Source organism: Nerophis ophidion, linkage group LG01 (genome assembly GCF_033978795.1).
Source record: "Nerophis ophidion isolate RoL-2023_Sa linkage group LG01, RoL_Noph_v1.0, whole genome shotgun sequence".
Classification (NCBI taxonomy): domain Eukaryota; kingdom Metazoa; phylum Chordata; class Actinopteri; order Syngnathiformes; family Syngnathidae; genus Nerophis; species Nerophis ophidion.
In genome coordinates this window covers 76,918,296-76,933,791 of record NC_084611.1, presented here as the reverse complement: position 1 = coordinate 76,933,791, position 15,496 = coordinate 76,918,296, and the positions used below count along the sequence as shown (strand labels likewise).

At 40.1% G+C, this 15,496-nt stretch overlaps 1 protein-coding gene across 1 annotated transcript in view; it reads right to left on the bottom strand.

Annotated features, from left to right (window-relative positions):
• acsl1a (acyl-CoA synthetase long chain family member 1a) overlaps nucleotides 1–15,496 on the bottom strand; it is a 56,656-nt gene that overhangs the window by 38,727 nt on the left and 2,433 nt on the right. The window lies entirely within an intron of this gene.

Here is a 15,496-nt window from a genome sequence, read left to right as displayed (position 1 = left end):
TGAGCACTGTTATCATCCATTATCCCAACAAGTGCTTAAAAAACACTTGTGCAAGTTCTGAATCTTATAAAACTACTAGCACGAGGGGGCTAACAATGCAAGTAATGGGGATTCAACTATTTCACCTGTAAATCTCTTTAAAAAATATGCAAAAACCACTATAAACGCTCCATTTACTGTACCTGCCGTGACCTGCATATTAAAAAAAAACAACATCACCAGTGTTATAGTAGGAGCTAACATAGAGGAACTACTTTTCTGGTGTAGTGACACAACACCTCAGGCTTCTACCGAGAGCAGAGAGGTAATGCTAGCTGCTGGAGTTGCTGCTAAGTCGCCTTGGAGTTAATAAAAGTTTAAAACGTAGAAAATCCTTCCGCTACCGGCTAAAAATCTGAATCAGTGGCTCTCACCTCGACGACATAACTAGAAATACGTGGCAAGATGCGTGTTTCCTCCCAACTGTTTTTATCAGAGGAGTGAGGATTATGCTGAATTTACCAGATGAACAAGTCTTGTGCTGAAAGATACAACCGTCCCAGTGAGAGTGGACATTGTAAGTGACTGTATTGTTATGGTCTTATTTTCTTGATGAAATATTTAGCACAAGTTAGCACTGATGCTACATGACATTTACCATGAATTGATTTACAGGGACCCCCGACTTAAACAAGTTGAAAAATGTATTCAGGTGTTACCATTTAGTGGTCAATTGTATGGAATATGTACTGTACTGTACAATCTACTAATAAGTTTCAATCAATCAATCAATCAATCAAACAAAAATCAGCTTAGTGTTTCAGTATAGCTGGATCTGTTTACTACACAGCTTCTCAAACTTGTAGCTCATTCTTCTTATGCAAGTGATATAACTATAATAAGGATCATCATTTGTCCAAAGTAGTCCTCGTTAGCTCTCTATTTGCTATGCGTTCTGTGAAATGAACACGCTCTGGAAATAAATTGTAGTAATGCTTAAAATGAGCAAAATATGTAATATGTACATGTTACCATGATTGTGCTTTTACTACTATGTGTACAAAACATTGGAAGTTTTTAGAGGGTTTTAGAGCCTAAATAGGCAAATCGCCATTACCTGTATTGTTTGCCGCCTTGTGCTAGCAGTTTTTAACTGTCTACATTGCACAGAAAAGTGAAAAACGTGTGTCTTCTTTTTTCACAGAGATTGTGAATGATGTTTAAAATTTTAAAGAAAAAGTGCAATCCCCCTACAAGCAATTTTAATAAAGATTTTAGAAGCTTTTTCTGACATCTCCACCAGGTAAAAACAGCACAGCATACGGTAAACTAGCAAACATACTGTATTCAAACCAGCAGACTTTTTTAATTCAAGTTTTTCCTCATGTGTCACAAACATTGTCTAATCAGCTTTGACTTAAAGGGGACCCATTATGATATTATGTTCCCGTTTTTAAGTAGTTAGGATCTGAATACAGTAAGTCCCGAAAATTTGAAATAAAAGCATAGAGCCATGCCGGAAATATTTATAAAATAATCTTGCCTTCCTTCTTTATTTATCCTCCAAACGAGCCTTTTGGAATTACGTCAGCGTATATCATGTGGTAGAAGTTTAACCGAAGAGCTTTGCGCAAGTCTACCATTGCGGTTCCTCGCTGTACTCAATAAGCTTCCTTCTTATTCTATATCCTTGTGTTGCGGGGCAGACTGGCTCGTACATGCACATACATCCTCTGCTGTGGCCTTTTTTTAATACAAAGTAGTGTATGCAGTTGTCTCGATATGGTAGCGCTAAAAACTACAACATGCCCAACGAGGAGAAGACAGAGTTGAAGTAGAGGCATGTAAATAAGACCGACCCCAAAACGGCGCATCCTGAAGAGACATTCAGAAAGCGGCTAGAAGATGGTCTGTAATACATGGTCTAATCTAAAGAATAACCTCTACTGTAAATTCCGGACTTTGAGTCTCTCCTTTTTTCCTATGCTTTGAAGCCTGCAGCTGATAAAACGGTGCAGCTAATTGATGGATTTTTCTTCCCTAACAGATAAAATGTTTTAAATTCAACAAATATTTTTCAACAGACACTGAAAAAGTGTTGTGCTATCTTTTGGACGGACTCGCTCACTGGAGGTGCAGGTTGAACAATTACAGTATTTCCTTCTGTTTAGTGCTTTGAACCGGAAGTACAAGTGCAGTTCCGTCCATAGCGGGTCTACTTGTATGGATTCGTCAATTATTACTCCAAGCAACGTTTGTAAGTTTTACAATATAACTAAAACTATTCATACTTACTAAACCGTCCAATGCATGATGTGTTTAGGAGTGTTTTCATGCAGATTTGTACGTGCTATCATAATGTCCGAGGTTCAGGAGGAACAGTGTGGTTTTCGTCCTGGTCGTGGAACTGTGGACCAGCTCTATACTCTCGGCAGGGTTCTTGAGGGTGCATGGGAGTTTGCCCAACCAGTCTACATGTGCTTTGTGGACTTGGAGAAGGCATTCGACCGTGTCCCTCGGGAAGTCCTGTGGGGAGTGCTCAGAGAGTATGGGGTATCGGACTGTCTTATTGTGGCGGTCCGCTCCCTGTACGATCAGTGTCAGAGCTTGGTCCGCATTGCCGGCAGTAAGTCGAACACATTTCCAGTGAGAGTTGGACTCCGCCAAGGCTGTCCTTTGTCACCGATTCTGTTCATAACTTTTATGGACAGAATTTCCAGGCGCAGTCAAGGCGTTGAGGGGTTCCGGTTTGGTAACCGCAGGATTAGGTCTCTGCTTTTTGCAGATGATGTGGTCCTGATGGCTTCATCTGACCGGGATCTTCAGCTCTCGCTGGATCGGTTCGCAGCCGAGTGTGAAGCGACCGGAATGAGAATCAGCACCTCCAAGTCCGAGTCCATGGTTCTCGCCCGGAAAAGGGTGGAATGCCATCTCCGGGTTGGGGAGGAGACTCTGCCCCAAGTGGAGGAGTTCAAGTACCTAGGAGTCTTGTTCACGAGTGAGGGAAGAGTGGATTGTGAGATTGACAGGTGGATCGGTGCGGCGTCTTCAGTAATGCGGACGTTGTACCGATCCGTTGTGGTGAAGAAGGAGCCGAGCCGGAAGGCAAAGCTCTCAATTTACCGGTCGATCTACGTTCCAATCCTCACCTATGGTCATGAGCTTTGGGTCATGACCGAAAGGATAAGATCACGGGTACAAGCGGCCGAAATGAGTTTCCTCCGCCGGGTGGCGGGGCTCTCCCTTAGAGATAGGGTGAGAAGCTCTGCCATCCGGGAGGAGCTCAAAGTAAAGCCGCTGCTCCTTCACATCGAGAGGAGCCAGATGAGGTGGTTCGGGCATCTGGTCAGGATGCCACCCGAACGCCTCCCTAGGGAGGTGTTTAGGGCACGTCCAACCGGTAGGAGGCCACGGGGAAGACCCAGGACACGTTGGGAAGACTATGTCTCCCGGCTGGCCTGGGAATGCCTCGGGATCCCCCGGGAAGAGCTAGACGAAGTGGCGGGTGAGAGGGAAGTCTGGGCTTCCCTGCTTAGGCTGTTGCCCCCGCGACCCGACCTCGGATAAGCGGAAGATGATGGATGGATGGATGGATCATAATGTCCTTAGCATTAGCGATTATGCTAACTCGTTTACAAGTGTCTGTTAGTATTATTAACTTACAATTAAATTATTTTTCTATTGTTTCAGTTTCGTGATTTCACTAAAAGGTCACCGTGGAGTTATTGAGTATGTTTAGCTTACAGAGAGCTAGCTTTCGCACGAAGTCTGTTTTGTTAGATAATCCATTTTATTGCAGTGTTACAGGCACCGTTTGGAGGTGTGTAAATAAAATGTAACACAGTCTTTCTGTGTCAATAACTAATTTGACAACGTATATATTTGTGGCTTATAGTCCGGCGTGGCTAATATGTTGTAAAATATTTTTTCCTTCCAAAATTTATTGGATACCGGTGTGCTCTACAGTCCGGAAAACTTGGTACATGTTATGTAGACCACAAGGAAGTGTATTAAAGGTAGGAAACAAATCATAATATGACCCCTTTAAGCATTTATTTTTACCTGCGTCAAGGATACCACACTAAACTGTACCACATGTGCATCTTTTTTCAATAATGAACGCTGCCTTATCGTAAAAGATCAGCCTCAAATAACACACCACAGTTAAGACTCGAAGCAGTAAAACTCCAGCATATTTGCAGCATTATAGTACCTGAAAAATAAAGCATACAAATAAAATTATCCCGCAACTCTTTGGTGCAGATTTAAAGCTCTTTTTTTTCAAGCATACAATCCAAAATCCAGTTGATACCACTCTTTATTGTTTTTAGTTGATAGCTGAGAAATAATCAGGAATACTAACTCAGTTATTTTTATGGTTTCAATAAACATTAGATAAAAACAAAGCTAACGCCAAAATCTATTCATTTTTGTGGATTTTTTTTCCAAGTGGCTTCCAAATGTTGACAAGTTAGGTAATTCAAGCAAAAGCACACAATTGGGTTCGCTTATGTCAACAAATATAAAAGTTAGTGTGTCTTTGAGCATGGTGTGACAGTGGTCACATGCGTGCCATGCTTGGCTGAGAGTTATTGAAGGCAAAAGGTACTTTGACAAGCGCCAACACCTCCGCTCTCCATACTTGGCCTGACAGTATCGCGAGCCAATGGCAGAGCCAGTTTGCAAGTCACCCCATAGCCCTTCACACACACACACTACACACACACACACACTTAAACAGAAAGTAGGGGAGAGGGAACGGAGGGCCGGTTGGGGCATTTAACACGTGACACAATTTCAAGACCAGTTCAACTCGAACACAAACCCACTCAGATTGAAACCACAACCAAAAGTTCTGGTGTATTGGAGGTACTGAACAAGGACTGTCAAAGGTCAAATTGTTGCAAACCATCACAGTTCAGTAACAGCAACAAGTAAAAAAGATAATTGGAAAAAAAAAAGTTTTATCATGTTCCACAAAACATTGACTCTTTGTTCTACAATTGAAATATGTGGTTTGATCCACAGGTTTCTGAGCAGCAGACTGGCTTTGGAGTACAAAGTTTGCGGTCAATATTCGTTTCCACAGATTTGGTGATTGTACGCATTGGAGGTGGGAAAAATGATCCGTTCTCTGATGCATCACGATTAGAACATGGACGGTTTATGAACCGATGGACAAATGTCCAAATATGGAATATTTACGGATGTTAAATAAAGTAATACAGACAGTTCTAGAATGCAGTTCTAAATAACCATGGGAGAACCATCAGCTAATATTCTTTTCATGTAATGTGTGATGCTAGCCAAGGTGCCAATCTTTGCTTGAACGTGAAGTTATGAAACAGGAAAAATAAGAAATGCTTTGCACACTTCAACAGAAGGCTAATAGAAACTAAGAATAGGAAATTAGAATAATAAATCAGCGGGGACAATAACATTCATGTGCTATGACAACGCGTCTGTCAGAATGATATAAATTCAAATAAAGTCCAGTGGCGATGTGCTTTACACCACTGCATCAGACGCTTTGCATTGGACTTGGTGATGTATGGCTTAGATACAGCTGCTCGGCCATGGAAACCCACTCCATGAATCTCTCTGCGTACTGTACGTGGGCTAATTGGAAGGTCACATGAAGTTTGGAGCTCTGTAGCAACTGTCTGTGCAGAAAGTCGGCGACCTCTTTGCACTATGAGTTTCAGCATCCGCTGACCCCTTCAGTTTACGTGGCCTACCACTTCGTGGCTGAGTTGCTGTTGTTCCCGAATTCTTCCATTTTCTTATAATAAAGCCGACAGTTGACTTTGGAATATTTAGGAGTGAGGAAATTTCACGACTGGATTTGTTCAACAGCTGGCATCCTATGACAGTTCCACACTGGAAATCACTGAGCTCCTGAGTGCGCCCCATTCTTTCACAAATCTTTGTAAAAACTGTCTCCATGCGAAAGTGCTTGATTTTATACACCTGTGGCCGGGCCAAGTGATTAGGACACCTGATTCTGATCATTTGGATGGGTGGCCAAATACTTTTGGCAATATAGTGTAGTGCACATTGTGTCCAGGTGAAAGAGGAATATTTTAGTTTCATTCAGTGTCCTTTGATTTAATTAAACTCGTTTTCAGAGCACAATTCTTGGACTCCAACATTTGGGATAATCAGCCGAACAGATTGGGGAGGGGGGTGGGGAAAATCAGTGAACACGTCTCCCTTCACAGGATAATCAGTCAAGGTAATCTTTAAAATACATCAGATTATCAGGACTTTGCAAACCGCAGTTGAAAGGGGGACTGAAGATCAAAATTGAACTGCTTATATTCATTAGTGTAATGAGGTTTAATGATAAAAACGCTGGAGGTGGTTACCTTTGAAGGTATAATACAAAATACAGATTGTTCATCTTGCTGCCGGTGTAGACCAACCTAAAGAAGAATTGTTTAGGTTGCGGTTGTAGCCTCACTGCCACACTTTTCCTTGGCAGCATCCACGACAAGCACATGCCGACGGGTCCTGACATCCCAGATGAAATTGTACACTTCCAGTCACACGGTCAGAGTGGGGAAAGACAGTTGCGGGCGGTACGGGATTTGGTTAACTGGGCCAAAGGTCATGCACTCGTCATCTGCTACCAACAGAGCGTGGGGGTGAGGTTCTCACACAAAACTATTCCGCATGAGTCACTTCAAGGAAAAGACAGTTTGTTGCGTGCGCGTTCACATGTACACTTCACATGTCTTCTGAGTTTGACAAATAATTACACACTAAATATATCCTTAATGCCTGATAAACACAAAAAAACGTTCAGAGTCAAGGTCAAGAGAACCACAGGCGAATTGATTGACGTGGACCACGACTCAAAGTTGAAAAACTTATTTGGGTGTTACCATTTAGTGGTCAATTGTACGGAATATGTACTGTACTGCACAATTTACTAATACAAGTTTCAATTCAATCAATCAAAGAATAATTAGTTCAAACAGCTTTTAAAGCCCGAATGTGAATGAGTCAAACACTGCGATTATCAAACGTATCCATTTGTCCGTGTGTAGGGATGTAACCGTATGAACATTTCATATCACGGTTATTGTCACCAAAATGATCAAGGATCATTATAATCGAGGTATTGTACTCAAGTACTTATACACACATTTGACCAAGAGATAAAATTAACAGACACACTGTTAGAAAACCACTTATTTTGCATGTCTAGTGTTTTTTATGCTTCGCTGCTAGTTTTTTGTGCTAGTATTTTATCTGTTTTAATGACTAATATTTTGTTATTTTGAATATTAATTTGTACTGCAGCACTATAAGATTTATATCAATGAAAAGAGCCTAACACATAAAATATACTTTTCAATCAATGTCAATCAATCAATGTTTATTTATATAGCTCTAAATCACAAGTGTCTCAAAGGGCTGCACAAGCCACAACGACATCCGCGGTACAGAGCCCACATAAGGGCAAGGAAAAACTCACCCCAGTGGGATGTCGGTGACAGTGACTATGAGAAACCTCGGAGAGGAACGCATATGTGGGACGCCCCCGCCCCCCAGCCCGCCCTTCTATGGGAGACCGAAAGCAATGGATGTCGAGCGGGTCCAACATGATATTGTGAAAGTCCAGTCCATAGTGGATCAAACATAACAGTGAGAGTCCAGTCCATAGTGGAGCCAGCAGGAGACCATCCCAAGCAGCGTATCACTTTATTATTTTTAGCGGGCGTTGTGTCCTCCTACTCTGTTCAGCGGTCCTTGAACACACCGTAAGAACACCTCAGTTTTGTATTACTCTGAGTATAGAACAATCATTCTATGACAGTGGTTCTCAAATGTGGGTACACGTACCCCTGGGGGTACTTGAAGGTATGCCAAGGAGTACGTGAGATTTTTTTTAAAACATTCTAAAAATAAATACAATTAAAAAATCCTTTATAAATATATTTATTGAATATAACTTCAACAAAATATGAATGTAAGTTCATAAACTGTGAGAAGAAATGCAACAATGTGTTGACAGCTAGATTTTTTTGTGGACATGTTCCATAAATATTGATGTTAAAGATTTCTTTTTTTGTGAAGAAATATTTAGAATTGAGTTCATGAATCCAGTTGGATCTCTATTACAATCCCCAAAGAGGGCACTTTAAGTTGATGATTACTTCTATGTGTAGAAATCTGTATTTATAATTGAATCACTTAATAATTTTTCAACAAATTTTTAGTTATTTGTATATTTTTTTTTTCCAAATACATCAAGAAAGACCACTACAAATTAGCAATATTTTGCACTGGTATAGAATTTAATAAATCAGAAACTGATGATGTAGTGCTGTATTTTACTTCTTTATCTCTTTTTTTCAACCAAAAATGCTTTGCTCTGATTAGGGGGTACATCACTGAAAAAAAGGTTGAGAACCACAGATCTATGATACCACAGCTTGTAGGATCAATGTGCACAATTGAATAGCTTAGTTGCTCTGACAGCTATGTGTTTAAAAACAAGTTTAGATTGCGGTATGACATTTCTTAATGGGGAAATACGTTAATGTCTCTTGATTTCATGTTTGCAGTTTATCAAGGTGCAGTTATTAATCATTGTTTTTCAAACATTTTATTTAAAATGGTAATACAAACCGTCAGGAGTTTTACCGCGGTTTTCATTAATACTTTTTATCGTATCATTTCGCCGAAACAAAGCATCCCTTGTGTTGGTGACTCAGTCTCTATGATTTTTTCAAAATTGATTATGCCTGCAAACTAAGCCATCATGGGACCAAAGAGAAACACTATTAACTTCAAGAAAGAACTTGTAGCAAATAGGGTTGCCACGATACCAGAATTACTGTTGACCTTAACAGTACCTGGGATTTTAGGCTTTCTGCTTTTGAGAATTGATGCACCTCGCTGGAGAAAATTAGTTGGAAAGTACTCAGTAGGGATAATACAGGGGGAAAAAAACGGTGTCTTTGTTATTTCTGCGTGTTGGTAATTGACCATTAAGTAGAATAACAAGGTTTTCATTGAACAGCAACATAAAAAAATAGTGTAAATAGAAAGGCCGACCAAACACTTTATGAATCTGCTTAGGGCAGGGGTTGGCAACCCAAAATGTTGAAAAAGCCATATTGGACCAAAAATAAATTTTAAAAAATCCGTCTGAAGCCGCAGAAAAATTCAAAGCTTTATATAGGTGTTTAATGAAGGCAACACATTATGTAAGTGTCCATATTAGCTTTATTAGCCAACTACTAAAGGCTGACGCAAATCTTTGTTGGCAGAAATGTTGCATTTTAATTTTTATTTCATTTTTGCAACATTGGAAAACAGTAAAATGGGGGCTTCTCACAGAATGAGATTACTTCTGGAAATGACTGTCTTAGAACGGCCAAAAGTATAGATGTATGTGTCCAAGTTAAAGGAAACAGCAAGCTGTTTTCTTCTTATGGATTTATTTCAATCCTTTCAAGCTGGGTAACGTTTGCTGGGGTCTGGAACAACATGGCGCACAAACAACAATCAGAAAAGCTGCCTATATTACAGGGGTAGGGAACCTATGGCTCTAGAGCCAGATGCGGCTCTTTTTACGACTGCATCTGGCTCTCAGATAAATCTTAGCTGACAGTGCTTAACACGATAAGTAATTAATAATTCCGCTGGTAATTACAGTGTTAAAAATAACCTTCAAATTATAAAACATTCTCATGCATTTTAATCCAACCATCCGTTTTCTATCGCACCTGTTCAAGATGTCGCATTTATGGTAAGACGTATTATACCTATAATTGGTTAACTTTTAGAATGACAATTTTATTAAAAAGAATAAGAAACTTACTATACTCTAAAAATGTTGGTCTTAATTAAAAATGCACGCATTTAGTTGTATCCAGTGTTAAAAAATATTATATGGCTCTCACGGAAATACATTTTGAAATATTTGGCTTTCATGGCTCTCTCAGCCAAAAAGGTTCCCGACCCCTGCTATATTACATACAGATAATGTGTCTAGAGCCATACAAATATAAATTAAATACACAGAGGACATAAGTAAAAGAAATTAAATGAGCTCAAATATAGCTACGAATGAAGCATAATTATGCAACATGTACATACAGCTTGCCTAAATAGCATGTTAGCATCGATTAACTTGCAGTCATGGATTGACCAAATATGCCTGATAAGCACTCCAGCAAATCAATAAAATCAACAAAGCTCACCTTTGTGCATTCACACACAGCATTAAACGTTTGGTGGACAAAATGAGACAAAGAAGGAGTGGCATAAAACACATCTTTCTGTGGCAGCATCGGAGAAAGTTGTACTTGTAAACAAACTACGATGAGTTCAAGGATCGCTGAAATTGGTAGGACAAAACTGTGCTTGCCATGTTTAACATAAACAGTGGGATTTCTAACAATTAGGAAGGTTTGTGTCATGTTTGAAAATATATTAAAACAAAAATATATATATTTTTCTTCTTCTTTTTCCATTTTCACATATCTCTAAACGAGGTCCAGGGAGCCACTAGGGCGGCGCTAAAGATACACATGTGGCTCTAGAGCCACGGGTTGCTGACCACCAGCTTAGGGCAAATCATTTGAAGTCAATACACTGTATGTGTATATACTTTATATGTATATACTATGCAGGCACCTCTCTGTCTGCAGAAGAGTGTCACGTGACAAGTTGTACAGTCACTAATATCAGGAGGAGAAATTTTATTTGACCAAATACAGTGGGGCAAAAAAGTATTTAGTCAGCCACCGATTGTTCAAGTTCTCCCACTTAAAATGATGACAGAGGTCTGTAATTTTCATCATAGGTACACTTCAACTGTGAGAGACAGAATGTGAAAAAACATCCAGGAATTCACATTGTAGGAATTTTAAAGAATTTATTTGTAAATTATGGTGGAAAATAAGTATTTGGTCAACCATTCAAAGCTCTCACTGATGGAATGAGGTTTTGGCTCGAAATCTCACGATACATGGCCCCATTCATTCTTTCCTTAACACGGATCAATCGTCCTGTCCCCTTAGCAGAAAAACAGCCCCAAAGCACGATGTTTCCACCCCCGTGCTTCACAGTAGGTATGGTGTTCTTGGGATGCAACTCAGTATTCTTCTTCCTCCAAACACGACGAGTTGAGTTTATACCAAAATGGATACATGGATGATACAACAGAGGATTGGGAGAATGTCATGTGGTAAAATGAAACCAAAATAGAACTTTTTTGGTATAAACTCAACTTGTTGTGTTTGGAGGAAGAAGAATACTGAGTTGCATCCCAAGAACACCAAACCTACTGTGAAGCATGGGGGTGGAAACATCATGCTTTGGGGCTGTTTTTCTGCTAAGGAGACGGGACGATTGATCCGTGTTAAGGAAAGAATGAATGGGGCCATGTATCGTGAGATTTTGAGCCAAAACTTCCTTCCATCAGTGAGAGCTTTGAATGGTTGACCAAATACTTATTTTCCACCATAATTTACAAAAAAATTATTTAAAATTCCTACAATGTGAATTCCTGGATTTTTTTTTTCACATTCTGTCTATCACAGTTGAAGTGTACCTATGATGAAAATTACAGACCTCTGTCATCATTTTAAGTGGGAGAACTTGCACAATCGGTGGCTGACTAAATACTTTTTTGCCCCACTGTACTTACCTCTCACTTTAAAAATTCCAGCTTTGTAGTTAATGTCATCTCTACTGTGACCTATTGTGTATACAGCAGCTGGCTAGGTATGCTGTGTACACTGTACTGTATATGCAAACATTGCTAAAAACAAGTGGCTGCAGGTATAAAGTCATTACAGACGGCCAAAAAGGGCAGTGTCAAAGAAGGATTGGTACTTCTGCTGAAACACACAACCGCAGTTTGTCCTTCTGTTTTTTCTAATGAAAGCAGCGCCTGTACTCCGCAAACTGATGACTGAGTCACCTTGGTAAACAAACTATCATATTTAAATGTGCTTTGCATGCTGCTCAACAATACGTTCCTTTTCATACAATTTGAAAATCAGTTACACGCTGTGTCATGCCAGACTGTTAAAGCTACTGTTATTTGTATTTTCCAGTACTCAAAGGTGTCATTGTTCACTGCATGGTTAAAAAGAAGTTGAAGTACCACTGATAGTCACACACACACTAGGTAAGATGAAATTACCCTCTGCATTACACCCATCTCCTTGTTCCACTCCCTGGGAGTTGAGGGGAGCAGTGAGCAGCAGCTGTGAACACGCTCAGGAATCATTTTGGTGATTTAACCCCCAATTACGACCCTTGATGCTGAGTCCTAAGCAGGGAGGTAATGGATACCATTTTTATAGTCTTTGGTATTACTCGGCCGGAGTTTGAACTGTTACACTCAAGTGATTATAATTACCTTAAATTAGACACCTAGCGGCTTCACGGTGGTATATGGGTTAGTGTGTCTGCCTCACAATACGAAGGTCCTGAGTAATCAGGGTTCAATCCCGGGTTTGGGATCTTTCTCTGTGGAGTTTGCATGTTCTCCCAGTGAATGCGTGGGTTCCCTCCAGGTACTTGAGCTTCTTCCCACCTCCAAAGACATGCACCTGGGGATAGGTTGATTGGCAACACTAAATTGGCCCTAGTGTGCGAATGTTGTCTGTCTATCTGTTGGCCCTGCGATGAGGTGGCGACTTGTCCAGGGTGTACCCCGCCTTCCACCCGATTGTAGCTGAGATAGGCACCAGCACCCACCCCCACCCCAAAGGGAATAAGCGGTAGAAAATGGATGGATGGATGGATAGACACCTAGCTTTATCAAACTACAAGAAATACAGTATGGCCAAGCTAACACTAAGCTTAGCATTATGTCAACACTCACTTAGCTTCGCATTATCAAGCTAAAAGCGACAAAGTATGGCCAAGCTCATATTTTACTTCACTTTATTAAGCCGAAGAGTATGGCCGAGCTGAAACATAGCTTAGCATTTAGTGTACAAACCCCGTTTCCGTATGAGTTGGGAAATGGTGTTAGATGTAAATAAAAACGGAATACAATGATTTGCAAATAATTTTCAACCCATATTCAGTTGAATATGCTACAAAGACAACATATTTGATGTTCAAACTAATAAACTTTTTTTTTGTGCAAATAATCATTTACTTTAGAATTTGATGCCAGCAACACGTGACAGAGAAGTTGGGAAAGGTGGCAATAAATACTGATAAAGTTGAGGAATGCTCATCAAAAACTTATTTGGAACATCCCACAGGTGTGCAGGCTAATTGGGAACAGGTGGGTGCCATGATTGGGTATAAAAGCAGCTTCCATGAAATGCTAAGTAATTTACAAACAAGGCTGGGGCGAGGGTCACCACTTCGTAAGCAAATTCTCAAAAAGTTTTAGAACAACATTTCTCAACAAGCTATTAAAAGGAATTTAGGGATTTTACCATTTACGGTCCGTAAAATTATCAAAAGGTTCGGAGAATCTGGAGAAATCACTGCACATAAGCGATGATATTACGGACCTTTGATCCTTCAGGCGGTACTGCATCAAAAACCGACATCAGTGTGTAAAGGATATCACCACACGGGCTCAGGAACATTTCATAAAACCACTGTCAGTAACTACAGTTGGTCGCTACATCTGTAAATGCAAGTTAAAACTCTACTATGCAAAGCCGAACCCATTTATCAACAACACCTAGGAACGCCAGTGGCTTGGCTGGGCCCGAGCTCATCTAAGATGGACTGATGCAAAGTGGAAAGGTGTTCTGTGGTCTGACGAGTCCACATTTCCGATTATATTTGGAAACTGTGGACGTGGTGTCCTCCGGAACAAAGAGGAAAATAACCATCTGGATTGTTATAGGCGTAAAGTTCAAAAGCCAGCATCTGTGATGGTATGGGGGTGTATTGGTCCCCAAGGCATGGGTAACTTACACATCTGTGAAGGCACCATTAATGCTGAATGGTCCATACAGGTTTTGGAGCAACATATGTTGTCATCCAAGCAACGTTATCATGGACGGCCATGCTTATTTCAGCAAGACAATGCCAAGCCACGTGTTACAACAGCATGGTTTCGTAGTAAAAGAGTGCGGGTACTTCCCTGGCCCACCTGCAGTCCAGACCTGTCTCCCATCGAAAATGTGTGGCGCATTATGAAGCGTAAAATATGACAGCGGAGACCCCGGACTGTTGAACGACTGAAGCTCTACATAAAACAAGAATGGGAAAGAATTCCACTTTCAAAGCTTCAACAATTAGTTTCCTGAATTCCCAATCGTTTATTGAGTGTTGTTAAAAGAAAAGGTGATGTAACACAGTGGTGAACATGCCCTTTCCCAACTACTTTGGCAAATGTTGCAGCCATGAAATTCTAAGTTAATTATTATTTGCAAAAAAAAACAAAGTTTATGAGTTTAAAAATCAAATATGTTGTCTTTGTGGTGCATTCAACTGAATATGGGTTGAAAAGGATTTGCAAATCATTGTATTCTGTTTATATTTACATCTAACACAATTTCCCAACTCATGTGGAAACGGGGTTTGTAATTAAATCAACACTCACTTAGCTTAGCATTATCAAACAAAAGGCAACACAGTGTGGCTTAGCTAACACTTAACTTAGCCATGCTAAAAGTCTGGCCATGCTAACACTTAGCTTATCAATAAGTCCAATTTAGTCAATAGATTGATTGATACTTTTATAAGTAGATTGCACAGTTCAGTACATACTCCGTACAATTGACCACTAAATGGTAACACCCGAATAAGTTTTTCAACTTGTTTAAGTCGGGGTCCACGTCAATCAATTCATGGTACAAATATATACTATCAGCATAATACAGTCATCACACAAGTTAATCATCATAGTATATACATTGAATTATTTACATTATTTACAATCCGGGGGGTGGGATGAGGAGCTTTGGTTGATATCAGTACTTCAGTCATCAACAATTGCATCAACAGAGAAATGGACATTGAAACAGTGTAGGTCTTACAGTAGGATATGTACAGCCAGCAGAGAACATAGTGAGTTCAGATAGCATAAAATCAAGTAAATACATTAGAAGTACATTTGATTATTTACATTAGGTTATTTATAATCCGGGGAGATGGGATGTGAATGGAGGAGGGTATTAGTAAAGGGTTGAAGTTGTTTTAGAGCGGTTTTGAAGGAATATAGAAATGCACTTTCTTTTACACCTGTTGGGGGTGGATTCCAAATTGATGTGGCATAGAAAGAGAATGAGTTAAGACCTTTGTTAGATCAGAATCTGGGTTTAACGTGGTTAGTGGAGCTCCCCCTGGTGTTGTGGTTATGGCGGTCATTTATGTTAAGGAAGTAGTTTGACATGTACTTCGGTATCAGGGAGGTTTAACGGATTTTATAGACTAGGCTCAGTGCAAGTGGTTTTACTCTGTCCTCCACCCTGAGCCAACCCACTTTGGAGAAGTGGGTTGGAGTGAGGTGTGATCTGGGGTGGAGGTCTAAAAGTAACCGTACTAGCTTGTTCTGGGATGTTTG